Source organism: Loxodonta africana, chromosome 4 (assembly GCF_030014295.1).
Source record: "Loxodonta africana isolate mLoxAfr1 chromosome 4, mLoxAfr1.hap2, whole genome shotgun sequence".
In the NCBI taxonomy this organism is placed as follows: Eukaryota; Metazoa; Chordata; class Mammalia; order Proboscidea; family Elephantidae; genus Loxodonta; species Loxodonta africana.
In genome coordinates, this window is record NC_087345.1 from 174,227,108 (window position 1) to 174,251,170 (window position 24,063).

Sequence of the window (24,063 nt, forward strand, 5' to 3'; positions counted from 1 at the left end):
GGACTAGGAAGAAAAGCCCAGTGATCTACTTCCAACATCTAGTCAATGAAAACCCTATGGTCACAATGGGTCCAATCCACAACTGATCATGGAGATGGCACAGGACCAGGTTCCATTGTGCATGGAATCCCCATGAGTCATGGTGGACTTGGCAGCAGCTAAAAACAACACAATAACAGCCAAGAGCCAGAGGAGTGGCAGGGACTCTCTCACTGGGCTGGCATCCTGGAGATTCACCTCAAGGACTTTGTGGTCACAGCTCAACCTGGTCAGCATCCTTCCTGCCACACCCCACAACCTTCTGAGCTTTGCTGATTCTTCAAGCTGGGCCAGCAAGAGAGAGTTCAGCTTTGCCAGTGGGCCCACAGGTCTTTCCTGACAGCTCTGAGATGACACCCCTGCTAGGTGGTCATGGCTCAGCACCTGTGCCAGGAACCATGAGCCCAGCCAGAGGGGAAGACTGAGGGCAAAGAGATGGATGCTTCTGCCATGCTGGTTTTCAAGACAGTCTTTGGCCTCTCTTGGCCTATTACTTGAGACAGGGCCACTTCATACCAGCTGTATCAGCAGGGCTTCCATTTCACACACTGAAGTCCCTGAGGTGCCTCATTTTGTTCCTGGACCTACAGGAGGGCTTCCTGTGGGACTCCTCAAGATGATACTTGGTGCCAGGGAACAGGCAGCCACAATGAGCTGTGACCCTAATAAGTAATGGAGTAGAGCTGGGAAGTATGAAGGGGGTTCTTCCCACATCCACCACCTTCCATGACAACCATCTTTAGTGCATGGGTCTTCTCCATCCTCACCTATAAAAATGACCTCTTTGATCTCTCCTTCGGCAGCACTCCTGCCCCACCCTTCTTGTCGTATCAGAAGATTCTGGCTCCTCCCCCATGACATGAAGTAAATTGTGGGGTCTATATTCATTCATTCAGTGAATATTTATTGAGTTCATGACATGTGCCAGGAACTGTCTAGGCGCTAAGGATACACTAGTGAACGAAAGAAACCAAAACAAACAACAACAACACAAACAAAAATCCTGTCCTTATGGAGCTTTCATTCTAGTTGGGGAAACAGAAGATGAATAAGAGAAATAGTTAAAGGAAAAGTAACTTAGCAAGGAGAAAGACAAAACAGAGAAGGGAGATAGGAAGAGTCAGAGGTGATTGAAATTTCAGATAAGAAAGCAAGGGAAAGCCTTACTGAAGTTACTTTTGAGTAAAGACATGAAGAAGCAAGGAAACAACCATGTGGATATCTGAGGGAATAGCATTCTAGGCAAACAGAACAGCAAGTGCAAAGGCCCTGAGGCAGAGCAAAGAATAGAGTGGTAGGAGATGAAATGCGGAAGGCCAGAGACAAGCCATGGAGGGAAATCAGTGGAGGGTTTGGCAGAAGAATGCCAAGACCCAAGTTCTAACTGGGTGAGTTTGGCTGCTGTGTTGAGAATGGGCTGAAGGAGGCAAGGGCAGAGCATGGAGACCAGTCAGGAGGCTACAATACTCCTGCTGAAGTTTGATGACGGCTTGACCACAGAAGTAGAGGTGATAGAAAAAAGTGGTTGGAAATATATTTTGACGGTAGTGTCAACAGCAATTGTTGCCTAACAGGACCTAAGCAACTTCAAGAATGGCACTTGTTTGTTTATTTCATTACCTTCCCAGCCCCACCTCCCCCACACACTCATAAACGCACAACAGCCCCTCACTTGCCACGCTCCTCACCCTCCTGACACACCTGAAAGTTCCAGAATGTTTCTGACTCCTCCCCAGTCTCCACAGCTTCCCTGTCTTGTCCCAGGTAAGTCAAATCCAGTTCTGACCCTTACCAGCACAGTGACCTTGGACACATAATTTTACGCTTCTGAGTCCCCTCTTTAATTATAAAGCAGGAATAACAATTATATGTACCCTCAAGTGGTATTGCGAGGATTGAATAAGGTGCTGTACACACAGAGCACCCAGTGGCAGTCAATAATTGACCATCACTCCTAAGATGGGTCTACTCCACCTTGCCTGTATCCCCATAGCCCTGGTGCATGCCACCCCCGCAAAGGTCTAACACATCCTGGTCAGTAACTGTGAGCCCTGGGCACAGCCCCGCTTGAGAAACAGAGCCTGGACCCCCATTTCCAGGGAAATGTGGACAGGCTCAGGGTTTTTTCAACAGCAGCCTTGGCCTCCAGCCTTTCCCCTTGGGCTGGCCTCTTGACCCTGAATCCTGGACTTTGCACCCCACAGGCCAGCAGGGAAGCGCACAGGTTTTGGTCCTGCCCTGTGCAATGCCATAGACCAAGCAAGGCCCTGGCTGGTCTGCCAGGGTGGGTGTGCAAACACCCACCAGGCCACAATAGCCTGGGTCTGAATCCCTGAGCTACCGTTTATGAGCTGTGTGGCCTTGGAAAAGTTCCTTACATTCTTTGAGCTTCCAGTTCCTCTTCCATGAACAAGGAATGATATTAATACCCAGATTATGGAGCACTTGCGGGAATAAAATGAAACTAGTTTATACAAAGCGCTTGGCAGTGTGTCCGCCTTATGGTAAATGCTCAGATAATGGATGCTACCCTTAGAATGAATACAATGTAGGCTAGCTGGATTTTCCACCCTTATTCTGTTAAAAAAATTAGGATGAGAATGAACAACACTCTATCCTCTTTATCACTTAAAACGGTAAATGACTGCGTCCTCTTACTCTAGCTCTGGCTTCCACCCTTCTCCGAAGGGTATCTGGTTTTTACACAGTTAATGTCTCCGCATGGAAAGGGGGAAGGGAAATCGCAGGTCCTCTGTTCTGTAACCCCTTGAGGATTTAGCTGAAGGGTTTGCCTTTGGGAGTCTGGAAAAAAACTGCCTGAATGTGTGTCAGCTCCTCAGAGAGTAGACCTTCTTCCCCTCCTCACTGAGGAGCTGCCTGCAGCCAGCCTCAGGGGCCTGGGTTTCCCTCTGCCACTCATCACATCCACCCTTCTTCCAGAAGCAGGTGAGGGTGGGTGGCAGGGACTGGGTGTCTGCTCTCCATTTGTCCTGGCTGGGTATTCACAAGACTGTCAGCCAAAGGGCTGTCTCAGGGCTGTCTGGGTGGGTGCCAGGGATAGGAGAGACAATAGGGAACAAGCAATGGAGCCATTTTCTTTTTTGAAAAGATCTTCATTTCCACACTAATTGCAATTTCTGGCCTGCCTCAGTTTCAGACTCAGTCTTATTTGCTGAATCTGCTGGCAAGCTGCTCCTAGCGTGCTTCCTCCACCTCCTTTTTCTTGGCCAGACATGACCAGTCATAAATTGGCAGGAAAAAACACAGCTCTCCAAATTATGCTGGTGTCTTGTCTAGGGTCATTATGGAGCTTGGGACAAATTCCAAACAGGCCTCAGCTGCTGTGGACGACGTCCTGAACTAGCACCTCTCAGCCTTCTGACTTCACCTTCATACCTATTTGCTGACTACAAATGAATTCCTTTTTCTTCACATTTTTCCAGGCTGCTCTACAAACCAAGGACCACACGAAGGCCAGAACCAGGGCAGGTTTGCTGGGTTTCCTTGTGGAAACTGGAGAGACCTCTCACCCAAGAGTGGATTAACCCTTCTGTTTGAAAGGTCCTTTATTCTAGTACAAAATGAAGTAAAAGCAGTTAAGGGCTGGACTGCGGAACAGACCTGGTGTGAATGGAGAAGCTGCAGGGTAAAGAGCTAGAGGGATGAACGGGGGGTCCTTCCAGCAAGGACAAAGCATGGATGGTGGGAAATCCATGTATGATGGAGTGACCAGAGTGGTTTAGCTGGAACTGTGGTTCCATGTAGATTCCCTGGGTGATGCAAAAGGTTAACATGCTTGGCCACTAACCAAAAGGTTGGAGGTTTGAGTCCATCCAGAGGCACCTCAAAAGAAAAGCCTGGTAATCTGCTCCCCAAAAACTAGCCATTGAAAACCCTATGGAGCATGGTTCTACTCTGACACACATGGGGTCACCATGAGTCACAGATGACTCATGACAACTGGTTTGTTTCTTTGTTTTGTTTTGGTGGCTCCATGCCTCAGACTGTACAAGCAGGGAGTTTGGATTTTCGTACTTTAGGGTGAAACTATCTTGCGTTTTTGAGCACAGAAGTAATAACCAAAGCAGATTCCCACCCCCCACCTGCCCCACACCCCTGGTGGGAATGGAGGGAGAGGGTTCAGTACACTAAAAGGCTCAAGAACCTTATCTGTGAGAAAGAGATTCCCTGGTACTACTCATGTCCTTCAATAACACCTTAGTTCCTACTCTAGCCTGCCACGAAATTGAAGATTACACATTTGCTGTGTTTCAGATGGACCCATTTTCTTCTTGGTGCACATCACCAAGTTGGGCTGTGTGATGACACCTAAAGTGCGGGGTGGGGAGGAATTATCTAGAAGTATGAGGGAAAACAAGCCTGGAAGGCAAAGGATACAGACCTTTTCCTGTCAGCTCTCCCTCTTGACCAGAGACAGACCCTAGTTAAGACAAATTGTATTCACTTAACGTTAAGACTCTCACCTCTACACTATAACAAAAAGGTTAATTTTTATTTTCAGCTTTTTACCGTTTAGGTTGCCACAAGACAGAGGGAAAATCACATTAAGTGCTGGCTGCCAGTCAGAACAAGGTATCAGGATTGTAAAGTCTGAGAATGATCCTGGGAAATGTGTATTACCTTGACCTTTAGAAATGACTGCATTCTGATTGGCTAGCTGGGCTGCCCTCTCCCTGGGGGCCAGCAGGGTCATAACTACAGACGAAATGGAAAGGCAGGCAATCAAACAAGTCCCTTGCACACATCATCAGCTGTGGCCAGCACTAGGAAGGGGGACGGTGGACGCTTCAGGCTCAGTTCATCAAGCCCTTTTCCAGTGGCCCCCGACCCCACGACAGAAGCATGCCAGTATGGGGTTGGAGGACGGTGGGGGAGGGGGGGTCAAGGGGATTGGAGGGAATGTTGTGGGTGGGGTGGGGGGGGTCCTTTCAGGTCAGGACAGTGAAAGCCGACCCATGTCCACGTAAGACGAGGTGGTGTCGGTGTGGGCCCGGCTGTCTGTCGCTGCGCCTGCGTTAGTGTCTTGGTGTGAAGCGAGTGGATGTTTGTGTTCGCTGGCAGGATGGGTGGGGACACGGGTGGGCGTGCTTTGGGGGTGGGGCCTGGGTGTCCTGGGGTGGGGGGATGAGGTCTACTTGGGGCACTCCAGGGAAGTCCCTCCCCTCTCTCCCTGGCCGAGTACATGTTCGGTGGATTTATTGAAGAGGTGGTTTGTGCGCCTACGTGGCTGCTCAGGTAGATAACGAAGTGCCATTGCACAGAAAATGGCTTTTTCAGCTCCTTCGAGGACCCGCTCAGGTGTCCTGCCTCCGGGCCAGACTGGGAGGCGGGCGGGCGCCTTCCCCGGCGGACACTGCAGGGCGCATCCATCCAGACCTCTGGGGAAGTTGTTCTGTGACCGGTACAGCGGCTGCTGTCCTGTCCAAATCAATCAACGTCGCCTTGCTGGCTGCTGCAGCCCTGGAAGATTGCACGTAATGCTAATACACTTCCAGAGGAAGAACGGGTTCGAGGAGGGCAACAGTAAAATTTAAAATTCAGAAGGATCCAGGTGCGGGACTGAGGCTGTATTAAATCTGCAGCACGCCACCTCGGCGTTTGGGTGGCGGACATAATTGGTGTTTACTTATAACCAGCAGCTGCGGAGCAGTAACCACAGAGACCGCGCCTCGCAGCCCTGGCGCGCTGTAGCCTCCGCCTTCCGGGCCCGCCTCCCCGCGCTCGCCATTGGCCGCCCCCGCGGGCGCTCCCCGAACTCACCAATCACCGGCTCCGTTTCTTTACAAAAAGTGGAGAGACCCTCAACGGCAGAAACCACCTCTGCATCAGAAAGCCAGGCTGGTGGCTTAATTGAGGTTAAAATAAGCTCCAATCAGAGGGGTTAAAAACTGAACAGGGTTACTTTAATCTTACATAAATAAGGACCCAATATAAAAGCCCGAGCAGCCCCTAATAACCAGCCCTGGGAAGGTTTCTATGGAGAAGAGCCGTCAGGCTGGCGCTGAACAGATTGGACCCATCCTGGATCTCTGGACTCTAGTCGGGGCTCCCTCACAACCTAATTCTCTGTCATTTCCCATTTGGGGGTCTATTTTGTTCCTCAGTCTAGAGAGAAGGATTAGATAAACCTGTTAGGACCCTTCCAACGCCAAATTTCTATGAGCCGCAGATTCTGGGTCATTCCCTTGGAGCCAACGCTGTTTAGCACTCGGGCCTGAACTGTACAGCATCGACTAAGAAGCCGATTTGATTTTTTTTTTTTTTTCTTTGCCTCCGTCTGCAGAGAAAGGAATAGCTGTCTCAGTCCCCTTTGCAGGAGTCAGGGAATCAATAGGTGTTTAATCTGCAAGGAAGATGAATTTTCCATCTAATGCGAGGAGACGTGGACTGCTTTGGGATGAGGATTGATAGAACTGTCAGATGCCAGGGCAGGCAGGAGCCATAAATAATCCAGTCCAGCCCCGTCGTTTTATAGATGAGGAGTCTGAGGTCCAGAGACGAAAAGGGACGTGCACAAGGCCCCCCAGCTGTCAGAGCCCGGATAGAAATGGGGGCCCTTTGTACAGCGCCATGCTGGACAACTCTGGTCACTTGCTTTCCTCTGGGACCCCAGTTTACTGTGCCTTCCTCTCCTTTTCTCCGCCCCCCCCCACCCCATTATCCAATAATTATTGACAACGTGTGAACCCAGCCCTCGGAAGCTTGGTGCAACACACTGGAGGCAAGGACCAAGCTGAGGGTTCTGAAACTAGCAAGATACATTCCTTGAGGGAAGAAGGAGAAGCTGCCTTTAACTTGGCAACAGTCAGAAGCTCTCAAGCATCCCAGTGATTCTGTAACACGCAAGCTTTGCCTTTGAAAGATTTACAGCTGATTTCACAAACGTTCAAAGCCTTAAAGGAGCATGATGTAGCCATTATGTCGCCAGTATCTGTGGCTGACAGCTGGATTCTTTTATTTCCCGAATGACTCAAACCCTCCACACACACAGACTGAAGTTAGTGCCCTGTAACCTCCTGTGGTTTGTGCTCGACTTCTAAAGGTTAGTAGTTTGAACCCACCCAGTGGCTCCACAGAAGAAGGCCTGGTGAATTGCTCCTACTACAGTTACGGCCAAGAAACCCGTATGGAGCAGCTTGACTGTGTAACATGGAGTCCTCCTGAGTTGGAGCCCACTCCAACAGTTTTGTTTTGTTTTGTTTTAACATCTTGCAGCCCTCCAAGAATAAAACCAATTGTCTTTGAATCCATTTCCATTTATGGCAACTCCACATGTCAGAGTAGAACTGTGCTCCACAGGGCTTTCAATGGTTGATCAAAAGCAGATTGCCAAGACTTTCTTCCTAGGCACTTTTGAATGGACTTGAACCTTGAACCTTTCAGTTAGCAGCCAAGCTCTTAATCATTTGCACCACCCAGTGGCTCCATCCAAGGATAGATTTCCTCATTTTACCAAGCCCAACTCATTCCCTATACCTGCTTCTTGGGCAGCCTCCTTGTCTTAGTCATCTAATGCTGCTATACCAGAAATACCACAAGTGGATGACTTTAACTAAGAGAAGTTTATTCTCTCACAGTCAAATAGGCTACAAGTCCAAATTCAGGGCTTCATCTCCAGGGGAAGGCTTTTTCTCTCTATCAGCTCCGGAGGAAAGTCCTTGTCATCAGTCTTCCCTTGGTCTGGGAGCATCTCAGTGCAGGAACCTCAGGACCAAAGGACACACTCTGCTCCCGGCACTGCTTTCTTTGTGGTATGAGGCCCCTATGTCTGTCTGCTCACTTCTCTCTTTTATATCTCAAAAGAGATTGGCTTAAGACACTACCTAATCTTGTAGATCTCATCACTATAACTGCCACTAATCCATCTCACTTCATCATAGTGATAGGAGTTACAACACATAAGAAAATCACATAAAATGGTGGACCAAACAAACCAAAACCAAACCCAGTGCCATCGAGTCGATTCCAACTCATAGCGACCCTATTACTTTGACTCATGGACTAGCTAAGTTGACAGAAATTTTGAGGGGATGCAATTCAATCCATGACATTTCACCCTTTAGCCCCCCAAAATTCATGTTCTTGCTACATGTAAAACATATTCACCCCATCATATCATAGCAAAAGTCTTAAAGCAACTCGAAGTCCAAAATCCAAAAATTCTTCCTCATCTGTGAAATCTAGAATATCAGTTATCTGCTTCCAAAGGTACAATGGCAAAACAGGCACAAGCTAGACATTTCCATTACTAATGGGAGTAACTGAAGGGAAAGAAGGAATAGCAGGCACCAAGCGAGTCAGCAGGTCACATTACATTAGACCTCAAGGCTTTGAAAATAATCCTCTTTTCTCTGAGACAATTTATACAATCATCCTGCCCTTCAGACTCTAGGTATTGGCCACACTCTCTGGATTCTCAGTGGAGGCCCCTCGGCCCTGGGCTTCAGCTCCGCCTTCCAGGCCCACTGGGACGGCAACTCTGCTCCCTCAGCTTTAGGCACACCATTCTCCTAGTCCATCTGAGTGGCAACTCCACTTAGAAATACCAGAGGCCATGGCTACACCCTTTGAAACCTCAGAGGCCCTGGCCATACCACTTAAGACTGAGGCAGCTTGGCTTCCTGTGTTCCTTGTCTCTTCAGCTTCTGCTTCCTGGTTTCTTGGCCTCTCGGCTCCTTGGACCTCACACCCCCATCTGCCTAGCTGGGGCAAGTGTTCCAAAGCTCTGTAGCCCCACCAATAAGTGCCCTGAGGCACCCCACTCTGCCAGGAAGCCTTCTGCACATAGGCACTCAGCTCTCTTACTCTGTGGGTTGGCTCCAGCGCTGTCTGGTGCTGGTCTCCTGGTTCTGCTACTGGTTCTCTGCTGCTGCTGCTTCTCTGCTGCTGCCAGTCCTCTGCTGCTGCTTCTCACCATCTGCACTGTCTCCGGTGTTAACAGTTGTCTTCTCTTCCTTCTGAGTCCTCTATCCATTCACAGTTTTAAAATCACTTTCACATTTTAGGTATCTGTTAGAGCAACACCTCACTCCTGGTACTAAATTTCTGTCTTAGTCATCTAGTGCAGCTATAACAGAAATACCACAAGTGGATGGCTTTAACAAAGAGAAATTTATTCTCTCACAGTCAAGTAGGCTACAAGTCCGAATTCAGGGCTTCAGCTTCAGGGGAAGGCTTTTTCTCTCCATCTGCTCTGAAGGAAGGGCCTTGTCATCAGTCTTCCCTTGGTCTGGGAGCGTATCAGCACAGGAACCTCAGGTCCAAAGAACGCGCTCTGCTCCCGGCACTGCATTCTTGGTGGTATGAGGTCCCCATGTCTCTCTGCTTGCTTCACTCCTTTACATTTCAAAAGAGATTGGCTCAAGACATTATCTAATCTTGTATATCTCATCAGTGTAACTGCAACTAATCCACCTCACTTCATCATAGTGGTAGGATTTACAACACATAAGGAAATGACAAAATGGTGGACAATCACACAATACTGGGACTCATGGTCCAGCTAAGTTGACAGATATTTTTGAGGGACACAATTGGATCATGATACTCCTCTACTCCAGCATCAAACACTTATCGATTTCCTACAATCTCATAAAATGATGCTAGGCTCTTGGGGAGTTTATTAAGAAGAGTTGCCCTTGGAGAGCTCACAATCTGATTGGGGAGACAGAATACCTGTACACAAGGACAACCACGACAAGTCTACCTGAAAGGTCCTCATGTACCCTCTAGCCTGTGGGTACAAATGAGGATACAGCAATAAATACCCAGGTTTGATGACTCAGAGCCCTACCTACATAACTGTAGAACCTTGGGTGCCTCCATGGGGACCACAGGGCCTCACTTACACATGCTCATGGAGTCCTTCTATGTTCTTTTCTGTTGTCACCAATGGCCCAGGACCTGCACACCACACAAAGATGTTCCATTGTCACTGATGGCTCTGCTCTCCATCAGTGGCTTGCCATTACCTGGGGGTGTTTCTCAGAAATCTCAGAATCACAAAACCTCTGAAGAGCCAAAATGTGGTGTTTCCCTTCAGGTTCACTGCAATGGGGGTATAGTGAGTTGCAGCAGTATCACTCTGTCAACACAACCAGACCTAGTCCCTGGTGTTGAGCTAAAGAACAGCCACTACCTTCTCCTCTCCATGCCCATTTCTCTGCCTTTCCCCATCACCCATACACTTAAGCTTCTCCTTTCAGCAGCCCTTGTACCTCCAGTCCTGCAAATAGAGGCCAGAAGCCAATATTGACTTCACCAGAACTAAGTCTCTGAGTCACTGTTTTGCTACGATACCATCCTCCACACACACACACACACACACGCACACACACACGCACACACCCCACAGATAATAAATGCCACAGTGTTTCCAAAAAGGAGGTATCTGGAGGGCTGGCACTGTCAGATAAGATTCCAGAGATAAGGATGGATCTGAGTTAGACCTTTAATATGTAGAGAAAAGAACATTTCAGGCAGAAAGGAGGGCAAGACTTTAGAAGTGGAAGAGCTTGATTGGGTAAAAATGAATACACTAGTTTCCCTGTAATAAGGTTCCTGGAGAGGAGAATGTATCTAAAATCAGATGTGTAATTATGAGTCAATGTGTCAACACAGAGATATTCAGCAGAGAAATAGTTGAGGTTGAAAGTATTTGTTAAGTCATTCATATGTAAGTGTAGTAATGTATGTCTGATGTCAATATGATTTTTGCTGCTTTGTAAGTGATCTGTACTTTCTCTGGGATATTAGAATTTTCTCTTTTTCTTTGATATTATTAATTTTGCTAAAATTTATCTAGGTGTAGATTTTTCCTTACCTCTTCTTTTTGGCAGTCTATGAGCCTGTTAACCCTGCATATTTTCTCTTTAATTATGAGAAAATTATTTCCATTATTTCTTTAAAAATATTCCTCCTCTGTGTTTTACTTTTTCCCGCCATCTGGGTTGTCTATTATCTAGATTTTGGCACTTGTACATTTACTCCATATATTTAGCATTTTTTCCCACTATTTTCTATGAAAGCTCTTCACCCTGATCTTCCAGCTCACTAATTCACTCTTCAGCTGCATCCATCCTACTTTTTCCCACACCTATTATGCTGTTCATCTTGACTGTGGTATTTTTTTGTACTAATATATCCTCATGGTTCTTTTTTTATGATTTCATGCCTCAAATTTCTTCTCTTATCACCTGAGAGTATTTATCACACATATTCATCCATACCGATGTGTTTCAGATGGGTATGAATACACATTGCTGGTTTCTTTTGAATTAGTTGCACTCTGTAGGTGTCTAGCTACTTTGGCTTGTGAGACCCTGTTCCCCTGGGAGTATTCAGGTATTATGTCAGTGTTGATAAGCTCCAGGAGAGGGTAGGGGAAGAGCTCAGAGCAGGGAGCCCCAGATGCCACTATACTATATATGGTCACTCTTGCTCACTGCCACTGCACCAGATGCCTCTTCTGATCAAGGCTTCACTTGTAAGAGTCCCAGCTGTAACCCATCAGCACTAGGGCTTGGGGGCTGGGGGCAGAGAAGAGAATGCTGAGGGCAATTGGTCAGTCTTCCCTGGCCTTCTCAGCTTCTCATCCCAGCAGGGCTTATGTGCTTCCCTGATACCACCCTATGACCCCAGCTCTGGAATTCTGAACTAGAGCGGCAGATGTCTGCAGAGAAGAGGCTGGCAGTGGAGAAGAGGGAAGAGGAACATCTGAAAAGCTTCCCCTGGCTTGTCCCCTCCCTGCTGCCCTGCCCACCCTTTGCCTCCAGGCTGCAGCCCTTGCCTCCCCACACACCTGCCAGCTCATAATAGCTTTCAGCCTCCCCACATTTTGCTCAGAGTGTTCTGTTTAAGTCCTGAAATCGAAGTTCTCCTTTTGCCTCTGTGGTTTCTCCAATGCTCCCGTGAGGTAGCCAAACAACAACTTGAACTGGTTCACCATTGACATAGAAGCTGGAATTTGACGATGAGATCTAACCAAAAGAGAAAGAGAGAGAAGGAACAAAGGAAGGAAAGAAAGGAAAGGAAAAGATAAAAGGCTAAAATGTATCGCTTTCTACACTACAGAACAAAGTCCAAAATCTTTTTCCACATGTTCAAAGGAGAGCTCAACCCATCATTTACTGGTGCTGGTTCATTCATCCGTTTATCCATTCATTTAACAAATCCTCTGTGCACCTATTATGTGCTGGCTCTGGGATAATAATGGTGAAAAGGACAGACAAGGTCCTTGCCCCTATACAGCCTACATCCCAAAAGGGGAGACTGACAAACAGATCATTTTTGATAGCAGTAAGTGCTACTAAAAAAATGAAACCAAGTGGCATAAAGGAAGTGAGTGAGTGGCTGGGTGGTCACAGAAGTTCTCTCCCAGGAGGACACATCAGAGCTGAGCCCTGAGAGGCAAAAGGAGTCTCCATATGAGAACTGCAGGCAGAGGTTTCCAGGTGCAGGAAGAGCTTGGGTAGTGACGGACCAGAAAAGAGGATTGTATGGCTGGAGTAAAGTGGGTCAGAGGGAGAGTGTAGAATGCAAAGTTGGAGAGGGAGGCAGGACCAGATCACGCAGAGCTTTGTAAACAAACGGAAGGAGTTGGCATTTTAAGTACAATGAAGAGCTATTGCAGGATTTTAAATGGGACAGACATGATCTGATTTCCATTTGTAAATATCCCTCTGGCTGCTGTGTGGCTAATGGACTATAGCATTACCTAGAGAAGAATCTTCTTGGCATGAGAAGAAGAAATCCATTCAAATGTCTTGAATGGACACTCCCGTTCTGGGCTTTAATTTGCCGCAGGAGGGGATGTTGGTACTGGCTATTCCACCCTGTCTAGCCTCCCACCTTCTCCCACACCAAGTGTAATTAATTTTTGGTCTTCAGGCTTACAAATCAATATCTTATGACTTTACCAGAATGAATAAGCCCCGCAAAACCTCTGGGCAAACTACTAAAATTGAGTTTTTAGACCTGCAAAGTTATGAACTTGACTCTGACCAAACTTCTGCCCACCTATTTGGTCAGAGACCCCTCTGAGCTGCAGCCATATCCATTAAACCATTTTCATTTTTGCTGAATGAATGACTGAAAAAATGAAAATAAGATGTCTGGCTGGTTAACTCATTGACTAGAAGGATGGAAGGATGGAAAAATCACTGGATAAATAGAGAGGTAGGTAGGTAGAGAGATGGATGGATGGATGGATGGATGGATGGATGGATGGATGGATGGATGGATGGACGGACGGACGGATGGATGGATGGATGGATGGATGGATGGATGGATGGATGGATGGATGGATGGATGATAGCTGCTGATGAGTCAACTCCAACTTGTGGCAATCTTATTGTACAACAACATGAAACGTTGTTCAATCCTCATAATTGCCAGCATATTCAAACCATTGTTAGGACTATTGTGCTAATACTTCTCACCAAAGACCTCCTTTGCCCTTGCTGGCCCTCCACTTCACCAAATGCAATGTCCTTTTGCAGCAATTGATCCCTCCTAATAATGTGTCCAAACCAAGTGAGTCGGGTAACATTCTATTGTGATCCATAAGGTTTTCTTTGACTGATTTTTGGAATTAGAAAACCAGTCCTTTCTTCCTTATCTGTCTTATTCTGGAAGCTCCTCTGAAACCTGTCCACCATGGGTGACCCTGCTGGTATTTGAAATACTAGTGGCAATAGCTTCCAGTGTCATAGCAACACAAAAGCCACCACAGTACAACAAATTGACAGATGGGTAATGGTCTACAGACTTTATACTTCCCTGAGTTCCCCTCCAGCCCTAGGTCTGGGTAAGTGGGCCCAATAAGAAAGGAGGGGCATGGAGCTGCTGAGACACCAGATTCAGGTACCCTGTGGGACTAGAGACAAAGATGAAGCAGAACTGCCCTACCCTGAGGCTTGTCCTCTGACTCCCAAGGACCCCACTGCACAGCACCAAAAGGCCCATCGAACCAAGACCTCTTCCTCCACTCCCAACCTGCCCCTTGAGAAAGAAAACCAAGGCCAAAATGTAAATGCAATCTGTGAGGTTAACACCTTAAAACTAGGAGCCAGAGAAAATAACCTGAGCTGTAAACTTTCACCTAAAGCACAATAAAATTAAAAAGAAAAAGAAATATAACAAGGGAAAAAATGGGTGTTGGGTTTCCTTTTGAGGTAATGAGAATGTTCTGGAACTAAATAGAGGATCACACAACATTGTGAATACTAAATGCCACTGAATTGTTAACTTTATATTATGTGGGTTTTACCTCAATAAAAAATAAGTTGCTAAAAATGTTATTAAAAAAAACAAAAAAACTATGAGCCACTTTTAATACTTCAGTTGGAATTCATTTGTCATGTCAGTTTAGCAGGGTTCTGATGGACTGGGACTCCAGACAAAGAAAAAAGCTTCATCTGCAGCAATATGTGGCCTTAGAAAGACCAAGACATGGGGGAAAAATCCCATTTTTCTGTAAGTCTTCCCTGCTTGGAAAATCTGGCTTTTCTAATTCTGGTGGGAAGCCTCACTCCACTCCGTCAGTAGAAGGTTGAAAAACAGCCAGTACCAGAACAAGATGCAGGGCCTGAAAGATTCCCAATGTGGTTGCTTTTGTTCTCTGCAAGGTTTCCAGCAGGAGACAGATGCTTCCCACATGGTCCGAGAAGGGGATGTTTCTGCCCACTCCCTTTGCTTCTGAGACACTGTGGCACACAAGCAATCATCACCCACAGCCAGTTTTCCAGAAACAGAATCTCTCTCATTGACCCTCATTGTCACCTCTGAGCAGGATGGCTGCATTCCCACCCCATCCTGCACCCATCCCCAGCCAAACCCGAGGTTGATGGGTATCCCCAGTGAGCTCACCCTTGTGGAGAGGAAGGTCTGACACAAAGGGGCTGGGGACATGAGTTATCCTTTGTGTCTCTTGTCTGTCGTCACCCAGGTTCCCTGTCCCAAGCTTCTTCCGTTGAGCCCCTGGGCTCCATCCCCCCAACTAGCAGATGAAATTATATTAAAACCCTTTCAAGACTCAATTATGTTCTCCTTTGAATTTTTTGTTGGTACCATGCCTTTTCACTAATGGAAGGCATGCTGATTAAAGGATCAATTCAGAATTTTTGTTATGATTTATGGATTTTTATTTCCATTATTTGGGACCCCATATGTCCCACTAGACTCTGGGTGTCATAAATCCTGCAGATATGAGTTAATGACAAAAATCTTTTTTTTTTTTTAATTTCTTGAAAATTTGCAAAACATGAGGTAGAACATGAAGGCGTCTGGCAATTTCTGCACGTATATTTTACTCCAGTCTCTTTCTTCTTAGCCTTTTTATTCATGTAACTTTTCAAAACATGATACAATGCATTCTTTCTTACTACAAAAGCAGTACTTACAGCCCAAATAAATAAAGCCAAGGAATTTTTTTATCTTAGGAAAATTACCACTACAATACTTTCTTCATTACTGCAAAAGTGGTATTGACAGGTCAAATAAATAAAACTAAAGGAATTTGGAAAATTACCACTACTGTGTATTCTTCATTATAACGAAAGTAGTGCTAACAGCTAAGAAGCAGAAACATCTGCCCTGGTATACTTCAGAACTGCTCACAGAGGTGCATTCCACCTGCTACACATGGGCCCTGAGATTGAATGCAGGGTAAGAACAACTTATAGGAGCTCCAGTCTCTTACTGGAGCTTATTCCTTACTGGAAAGGAATTTTTTACTTACTGTTCAGAAGCTAGAAAAGCAGAGAGCCAGTAACACCTGGAAACAATGAACTGTGTCATGGAGGAAAAGGCCACTATGAATGAAGACTGGAGATACCTTATTCTCTAGATAAGTACATTCTCTTGAGAACGTAGTAACTGGGAAACATAGTGAAGAGGCTTATCTCACAGAAATAAAGGTAAATCTGTCAAAAGTTTAGAACACATCCAGGAGGCATCACCTAAGACAATGCTCACTCTACACAAAAATGAGGCACCAGCTCAGAGTTTTTGAGTTTCATGCATTTCAAAAGGCTCCCACCTTGAGGCTAAACACATTAAAATAGGGCTACTTCCTTCCCAAAGAACTCCAGAGGCATAAAAGTTGTTGGGATACCATGTGTCCCATGAGTCACAAAAGGGTTTTTAAATAAGCACAAAGGCAGTATTAAGGATTAAACGGTTTTCAAAAAAAAAAAAGTGTGTTGGAGTTCTAACCCCTGTACCTGTGGATGCAATCCCATTGGAAATAGGGTTTTCTTTATTGTGTCGATAAGGCCATATCAGTGCAGGGTGTGTCCTAAACCTAATCACTTCTGAATTATAAGGAGCAGCATAGACATGGAGACAAGAAGCGCAAACGAAGGAAGACATGCCATGTGAAGACCCCCAAGGAACTGAGGTGAGCTGGGCTACAGGAGCTGAGACAAGGATTTTCCCCAGGGCAGACAGAAAGAGACCCTACCCCTAGAGCTGGTGCCCTGAATTCAGACTTCCAGTCTCCTAAGTTGTGAGAAAATAGACTTCTCTTCTTTCAAGCCTCCCACTTGTGGTATTTCTCTTACAGCAGCACTAGGAGGGGAAGACAGGCAGGGAGAAAACCACTGAGCTGCTGGCAGACCCAGCAATTATTACAGCCTCTCCGTAGGAAATTTGTTTAAAAAAAAAAAAAAATCCCATGATTAAGCATTTCCTCTTCTAGGAATCTATCACCAAGAAATAAGTAGGAATGTGGTCAAAGGGTTATCCACAAGATATTCACTACAACATCATTTTAAAACGTTAAAAAATCGGAAACAGCCTAAACTTCCAATAATAGGGAATTAAGCAGCCTCTTGTACTTTGAAGGAAACTCTGGTGGCATAGTGGTTAAGTGCTATGGCTACTAACCAAAGGATCAGCAGTTCGAATCCAGCAGGTGCTCCTCGGAAACTCTATGGGGCAGTTCTACTCTGTCCTATAGGGTCGCTATAAGTCAGAATTGACTTGAAGGCACTGGGTTTGGTTTTTGTTTTGTACTTTGAAGCCACAGTCACACGCCTCTTTTAAAATTAACTTTTGAGCACATAAGCTAATATATTTATTTTTAGTATATTACATATGGGTAGTGCTGAATTTAAAATGTCACGTACATTACAAAACACACAACATGGAAATTTTGAGCAATATTTTAAAATAAATTCTATTTGATTCATTGACACTACAGATATATTTTGGTGTAGTAAGAGGAACATGACTTTGGATATGCTCAATTATTTTTTAAAAATCTGGGTTCACCACTTTGTTATACAAAAGTTCAAAGTTCAAAATATTTCAGTACTTGGTTATAAAATAGTTGCCATAATTGAAAACCATCTTTTATAAAGACATGAATACAAATAGAAGAAAGGTATCATTGGGCATACTTACTAAATCAAGAAATTAATTTTTCACCTCATATACTAAGTATACGGAGATTTTTATTGAAATTAGGCTAGCAAATTTTCCACTTCAGTGAAGTCAATCAATACCTTTTTTATGTTTTTAACAAGTAGTCCAAAACACACTAAAAGTTTCATTAGTAGATCTTTAAACAAGTTAAAAAATTCTGTTTCCACATTCTGAAGTGGGCAAATATGAGAGTTTTTATATATTACCGCACTTTTGTTCCCCAGTAAAATCATATAACATTGGAAATCAAATTGTTCTCGCCGTTTCTTTTAAAAAGCATCACTTCGTGATTCATTTGTCAAATGTCATCTTAATTTGAAGGGACAGATTCCTTAATATATTTATATATTTTGAAAGTTAAGTAACATCATACAGAAAGCCACAAAAAATTCCAAACTCATTTTTAAATTTATCAACTCTTTAATTTGTTATAAAACACAGACTCAACCTTTGTAGGAATAAAAAAAAAATTGTTTTTCTCATTCCCTATATCCTTAAAAATACTATAGAGTCTGCTATGTATTAATAGCTTTATTTTATAAAGTGGACCCCATGAGTGATATTCAGTGCACAACTTGGTGCACTTCTGGCTTTGAAATCTTTACTGCAGTAGTTTGCCTGTGAATGACAATGAATAAATTTCAAGTGGGGTATAAATTCCTAGCTGGTAGGTACTGAGCAGAAGCCTTGGGTGACACAAGTGGTTTGCTATCAGCTGCTAACCTAAAGATTGACAGTTCGAACCCACCCTGCAGTGGCACTAAAGAAAGGCCTGGCAATCTGTTTCCATAAAGATTACAGCCAAGAAAACCTGATGAATCAATTCTGCTCTGTAACACGTGGGATCACCAGGAGTTAAAATTGACTCAAAGGCAACAGGTTTGGCGTGTGTGTGTGTGTGTGTGTGTGTGTTCTAATTTACTGAGAACTTACTATGTGCCAATCACAGTTTAAGCATTGTATGTATATTAACACATTTAATTTTCACAACTCCCCTTTCATATAGGGACGATTATTATCTTCATTTTACATGTGAGAAAACTGAGGCACAGGGAAGGTAAGTAACTTTCCTAAAGTCACACACTAGCAAGAAGCAGCACTGGATTTGAACTCTGACAGTGAGTGTTCAGGGACAGGGCTATTACCCAACACACTGTATTGCTATCTCTGCAACGATACTCAAGAATCCTTGTTCTTGCAGCCAAAGCAGCTACTCTCTCCGCACTTATCACTATGTGTTGCCACTGAGTTGACTCCAGCTCATGGCACCTCCATGTGTGCAAGGAGAACTGCTCCACGGGGCTTTCATGGCTGTGACCTTCCAGGAGTAGATCGCCAGGCTTTTCTTTCAAGGTCCCCCTGAGCGGGTTTGAACCACCAACATTTTCGCTATTAGTCAAGTAATTAACCATTTGCATCACCCAGGGAATTCATAGTATTTTTCAAAAAACCATTATAGAAGATGTCATTCATTATTGAGAATATATGTCCTCTAATAATCTTCCTTAAGTGGCTTACAAAAAACTACTTCATCTGTTTCTTTTTTATATATATGCAATTTGTTTTTTAGGTGAAAGTTTACAGCACAAATTAGTTTTTCATTCAAAAATTTATACACAAATTGTTTTGTGACATTGGTTGCCATCCCTGCAATGTGTCAGCGCTACTCTTTCCCTTTCCACCCTGGGTTCTCCGTGTCCATTCCTCCAGTTTTCCTGTCCCTTCCTGCATTCTTGTCTTTGCTCTTGGGCAGGTGTTGCCCATTTGGTCTCAAACACTTGATGGAACTAAGAAGCACATTCCTCACGTGTGTTATTGTTTGTTTTATAGGCCTATCTAATCTTCGGCTGACAGGTGGACTTCAGAAGTGGTTTCAGTTCTGAGACAGCAGTGCGTCCAGGGACCATAGCCTCAGGGATTCCTCCAGCCTCTGTCAGATCAGTAAGTCTGATCTTTTTTTGTGAATATGAATTTTGTTCTATGTTTTTTTCCTGCTCTATTTGGGACCCTCTATTGTGATCCCTGTCAGAGCAGTCAGTGGTGGCAGCCAGGCACCATCTAGTTCTTCTGCGCTCAGGCTGATGGAGACTGATTCATGTGGTCCTTTAGGCCTTTGGACTAATATTTTTCTTGTATCTTTTGTTTTCTTCATTCTCTGTTGCTCCGAATGGGATGGGACCAATAGACATCCTAGATGGCCGCTCACAAGTTTTTAAAACCCCAGACACTACTCACCAAAGTAGAACGTAGAACATTTTCTTTATGAGCTACATTATGTCAATTGACCTATATGTCCCCCAAGACCATGGTCCTCAGCTGCCAGACCCAGTGACTCAGTCCATCAAGGTGTTTGGATGTGTCTAGAAAGCTTTTATGACTTCGCCTTGGTCAAGTTGTGCTGATTTTTCCCATATTGTGTGCTGTCATTCCAGTCACCAAAGTTAACAGTTGTCTACTATCTAGTCGTAGTTAAGAGTTTGGCTGCTAACCAAAAGGTCAGCAGTTTGAATTCACCAGCCACTCCTTGGAAACCCTATGGGGCAGTTCTACTCTGTCCTATAGGGTCATTATGAGCAACTCAAAGTCAATGGGTCTTTGTCGTGGTCTTGGACTATCTACTTAACGATTTCTTCTCTGCCCCGCCCCCCATGTAACCATCAATTTTTTTTTTTCTGTGTCCAAACCTTTTCTTCGATTTTTATAATAGTGGTTTCATATTTGTCCTTTTGTGATTGACTTATTTCAGTCAACATAATGTAATCCGGATTCATACATGTTATCAGATGTTTCACAGATTCATCATTGTTCTTTATTGTTGCGCAGTATTCCATTGTGCATATGTGCCATAATTTGTTTCTCCACTCATCTATTGAAGGGTACTTAGGTTGTTTCCATATTTTTGCTATTGTAAATAATACTGCAGTGAACGTGGTTGTACATATGCCTCTTCGTGTGATGGCTCATATTTCTAGGATATATTCCTAGCAGTGAGATTGCTGGATGGTATGGTATTTCTATTTCTATCTTTTTAAGGAGGCACCATATCATTTTTTATAGCGGTTGTACCATTTTGCATTCCCACCAGCAGTGCATAAGAGTTCCAATCTCCCATAACCTCTCCAACATTTGTTATTTTCTGCTTTTTAATTTGTGCCAGTAATGTTTGGGTGAGATGGTATTTCATTGTAGTTTTGATTTGCATTTCTCTAAAGGCTAATGATCCTGTCTGTTAGTTGCCTGAATGCCTTCTTTAGTGAAGTGTCTGTTCATATAATTTGCCTGTTTTTTATATTGGTATGTCTTTTTATTATTGAGGTATTGAAGTATCCTGTAGATTTTAGAGATTAGACCTTTGTCAGATATGTCGTAGCCAAAATTTTTTTCCTAGTCTACAGGTTCTCTTTTCACCTTTTGGTGAAGTCTTTCACTGAGCATTAAGTGTTTAATTTTTAGGACCTCCTAGTTACCTTAGTTTATCTTCTGGTGTTTGTCCATTGTTAGTTATGGTATATATTGTATTTATGCCATGTATTAGGACCCTTAGTGTCCCTATTTTTTCTTCCTTGGTCTTTATCATTTTAGGTTTTATATTTAGGTCTTTGATCTTGAGTTAGTTTGAAATCTTTGAGATTTTGAGTTAGTTTTTGTGTATGCTATGAGTTATGAGTCCTGTTTCATTTTTTTTTACACATGGACATCCAGTTTCGTCAACACCATTTGTTAAAAAGACTGTCCTTTCCTCATTTAATGGACTTTGAGTCTTTGTCAAGGATCAGCTGATCATAGGTGGATAGATTTACATCTGGGTTCTCTATTCTGTTCCATTGGTCTATGTTTCTATTGTTGTACCAGTACCAGGCTGTTTTGAGTACTGTTGCTGTAGAGTAGGGTCTGAGATGAGGTATTGTGAGGCCTCCTACATTGTTCTTTTTCTTCAATAATGCTTTGCTTATGTGGGGACTCTCCTTTCCATATAAAGTTAGTGATTAGCGTTTCCATCTCGTTAAAAGATTCTGTTGGTGTTTGGATGGGGATTGCCGTATATCTGTACATCACTTTGGGTAGAACTAACATTTTCACAATGTTGAGCCTTCCTATCCAGGAGCATGGTATGTTTTTCCATTTATGCAGACCTCCATTTTTTTCTTTTGTAGTTTTCTTTGTACAGGTCTTTTACTTCTCTAGGTAGATTTATTCCTAAGTATTTTATCTTTTTAGGGGCTATTATAAATGGCATTGTTTCCCAGATTTCCTTTTAAAGTTCTCTCTGTTGGTGTATAGGAATCCAACTGATGTGTGTATGTTGAGCTTGTATCCTGCTACTCTGCTGAATCTATTAGTTTCAGTAGTTTTCTTGTAGAATCTTTGTGGTTCTCAATGATTAGGATCATATCATCTGTGAATAGGGACAGTTTTACTTTTTCCTTATCATTTTAGATGCCTTTATTTATTCATTTTTCCTGCCTTATTGCTCTAGCTAGGACTTTCAGCACAATGTTAAATAGAAGTGGTGAAAAGGGCATCCTCGTCTTGCTTCAGTTGTCAGGGGGAATCCTTTCAGCCTCACTCCATTCAGAATGATGTTGGCTGTTGGTTTTGTATGGATGTCCTTTATTATGTTGAGGAATTTCCCTTCTATTCCTAACTTACCCAAAAAAACCCAGTGCCGTCGAGTCGATTCCGACTCATAGCAACCCTATAGGAGAGAGTAGAACTGCCCCATAGAGTTTCCAAGGAGCGCCTGGTGGATTTTTACTGCCGACCCTTTGGTTAGCAGCTGTAGCACTTAACCACTATACCACTTATTGAGAGTTTTTATCAGGAATGGGTTTTGGACTTCATCAAATGCCTTTTCTGCATCAATTGATACGATCATGTGATTCTTTTCTTTTGTTCTATTTATGTGGTGGATTACGTTGATTGATTTTCTAATATTGAACCATCCTTTCACACCTGGAATGAATCCCACTTGTTCGGGTGTACTATTTTTTTGATATGATGCTGAATTCTATTGGCTAGAATTTTATTGAGAATTTTTGCATCTATATTCCTGAGAGATATTGGTCTGTAGTTTTCTTTCTTGTGGTGTCTTTGCCTGGCTTTTGTCAGGGCTCTGCTGGCTTCATAGAGTGAATTTGGGAGTGTTCCTTCATTTTCTATGCTCTGAAATAGTTTGAGTAGTGCTGGTGTGAGCTCTTCTCTGAATGTTTGGTAGAATTTTTCAGTGAAGCTGTCCGGGCCAGTGCTTTTTTTGTTGTTGGGAATATTTTTTTATTACCTCTTCAATCTCTTCTCTTGTTATGGGTTCATTCAGATTTTCTATCTCAGCTTGTATTAGTTTATGTAGGTGGTGTGTTTCTAGAAATTTGTCCATTTTCTCTAGGTTCTCAAATTTGTTGGAGTACAATTTTTCACAGTATTCTGTTATGATCCTTTTTATTTCAGTTGGGCCTGTTGTAATGTCCCCCAGCTCATTTCTTGTTTGGATTATTTGTTTCCTCTCCTGTTTTTCTCTTGTCGTTTTAGCCAATGGTTTGTTGATTTTGTTGACCTTTTCAAACAACCAACTTTTGGTTTTGTTGATTCTTTCTACTGTTTTTCTGTTCTCTATTTCATTTATTTCTGCTCTAATCTTCATTACCTCCTTTCTTCTGGTGACTGTGGTCTTCTTTTGCTGTTCTCTATTTGCTTGAGTTCTAGATCTAATGTTTTGATTTTGGCCCCTTCTTCTTTTGATGTGTGTGTTTATTGCTATAGTTTGACCTCTAAGCACTGCCTTTGCTGTGTCCCAAAGGATTTGGTATGATGTATTTTCTTTCTCATTTGATTCTAGAAATATTTTATTCCCTCTTTGATTTCTTCTATTACCCAGTTGTTTTTAAATAAGATGTTAGTCAGTTTCCATGACTTGATTTTTTTTTTCCTTGCTCTTCCTGTTGGTGATTTCTCCTTATGATGTTGTGATCAGAAAGAATGTTTTGCTTTATTTTTATGTGTTGGATCTTATTGTGTGTTGCTATGTAGCCTATAATGTGGTCCATTCTGAAGAATGTTCCATGTGCATTGAAAAAGCATATACTTTGTTGCTGTTGGGTGTAGTGTTCTATATATGTCTATGAGGTCAAGTTTGTCGATTTCAGCTTTTAGATCTTCTGTATCTTTGTTGAGTTTCTTTCTAGATGTTCTGTCCTTTACCAAAAGTGGTATTTTGAAGTCTCCTACTATTATTGTGGAACTGCCTATTTCTCTTTTCAGTGTTGTTAGAGTTTGTTTTATATATTTTGAAGCCCTGTCATTGGGTGCACAGATATTCATTAACATTATGTCTTCTTGGTGGATTATCCCTTTTATCGTTATATAATGTCCTTCCTTGTCTTTTATGGTTGATTTTGCCTTAATCCATTACCATCATATCAATTCGAACTCATAGTGACCCTATAGGACAGAGTAAAACTGTCCCATAGGGTTTCCAAGAAGCAGCTAGTCTGTTTAAACTGCTGACCTTTTGTTTAGCTGCCAAGCTCTTAACCACTGTGTCATCTCTAAGATTAGTACTGCCACTCAAGCCCTTTTTAC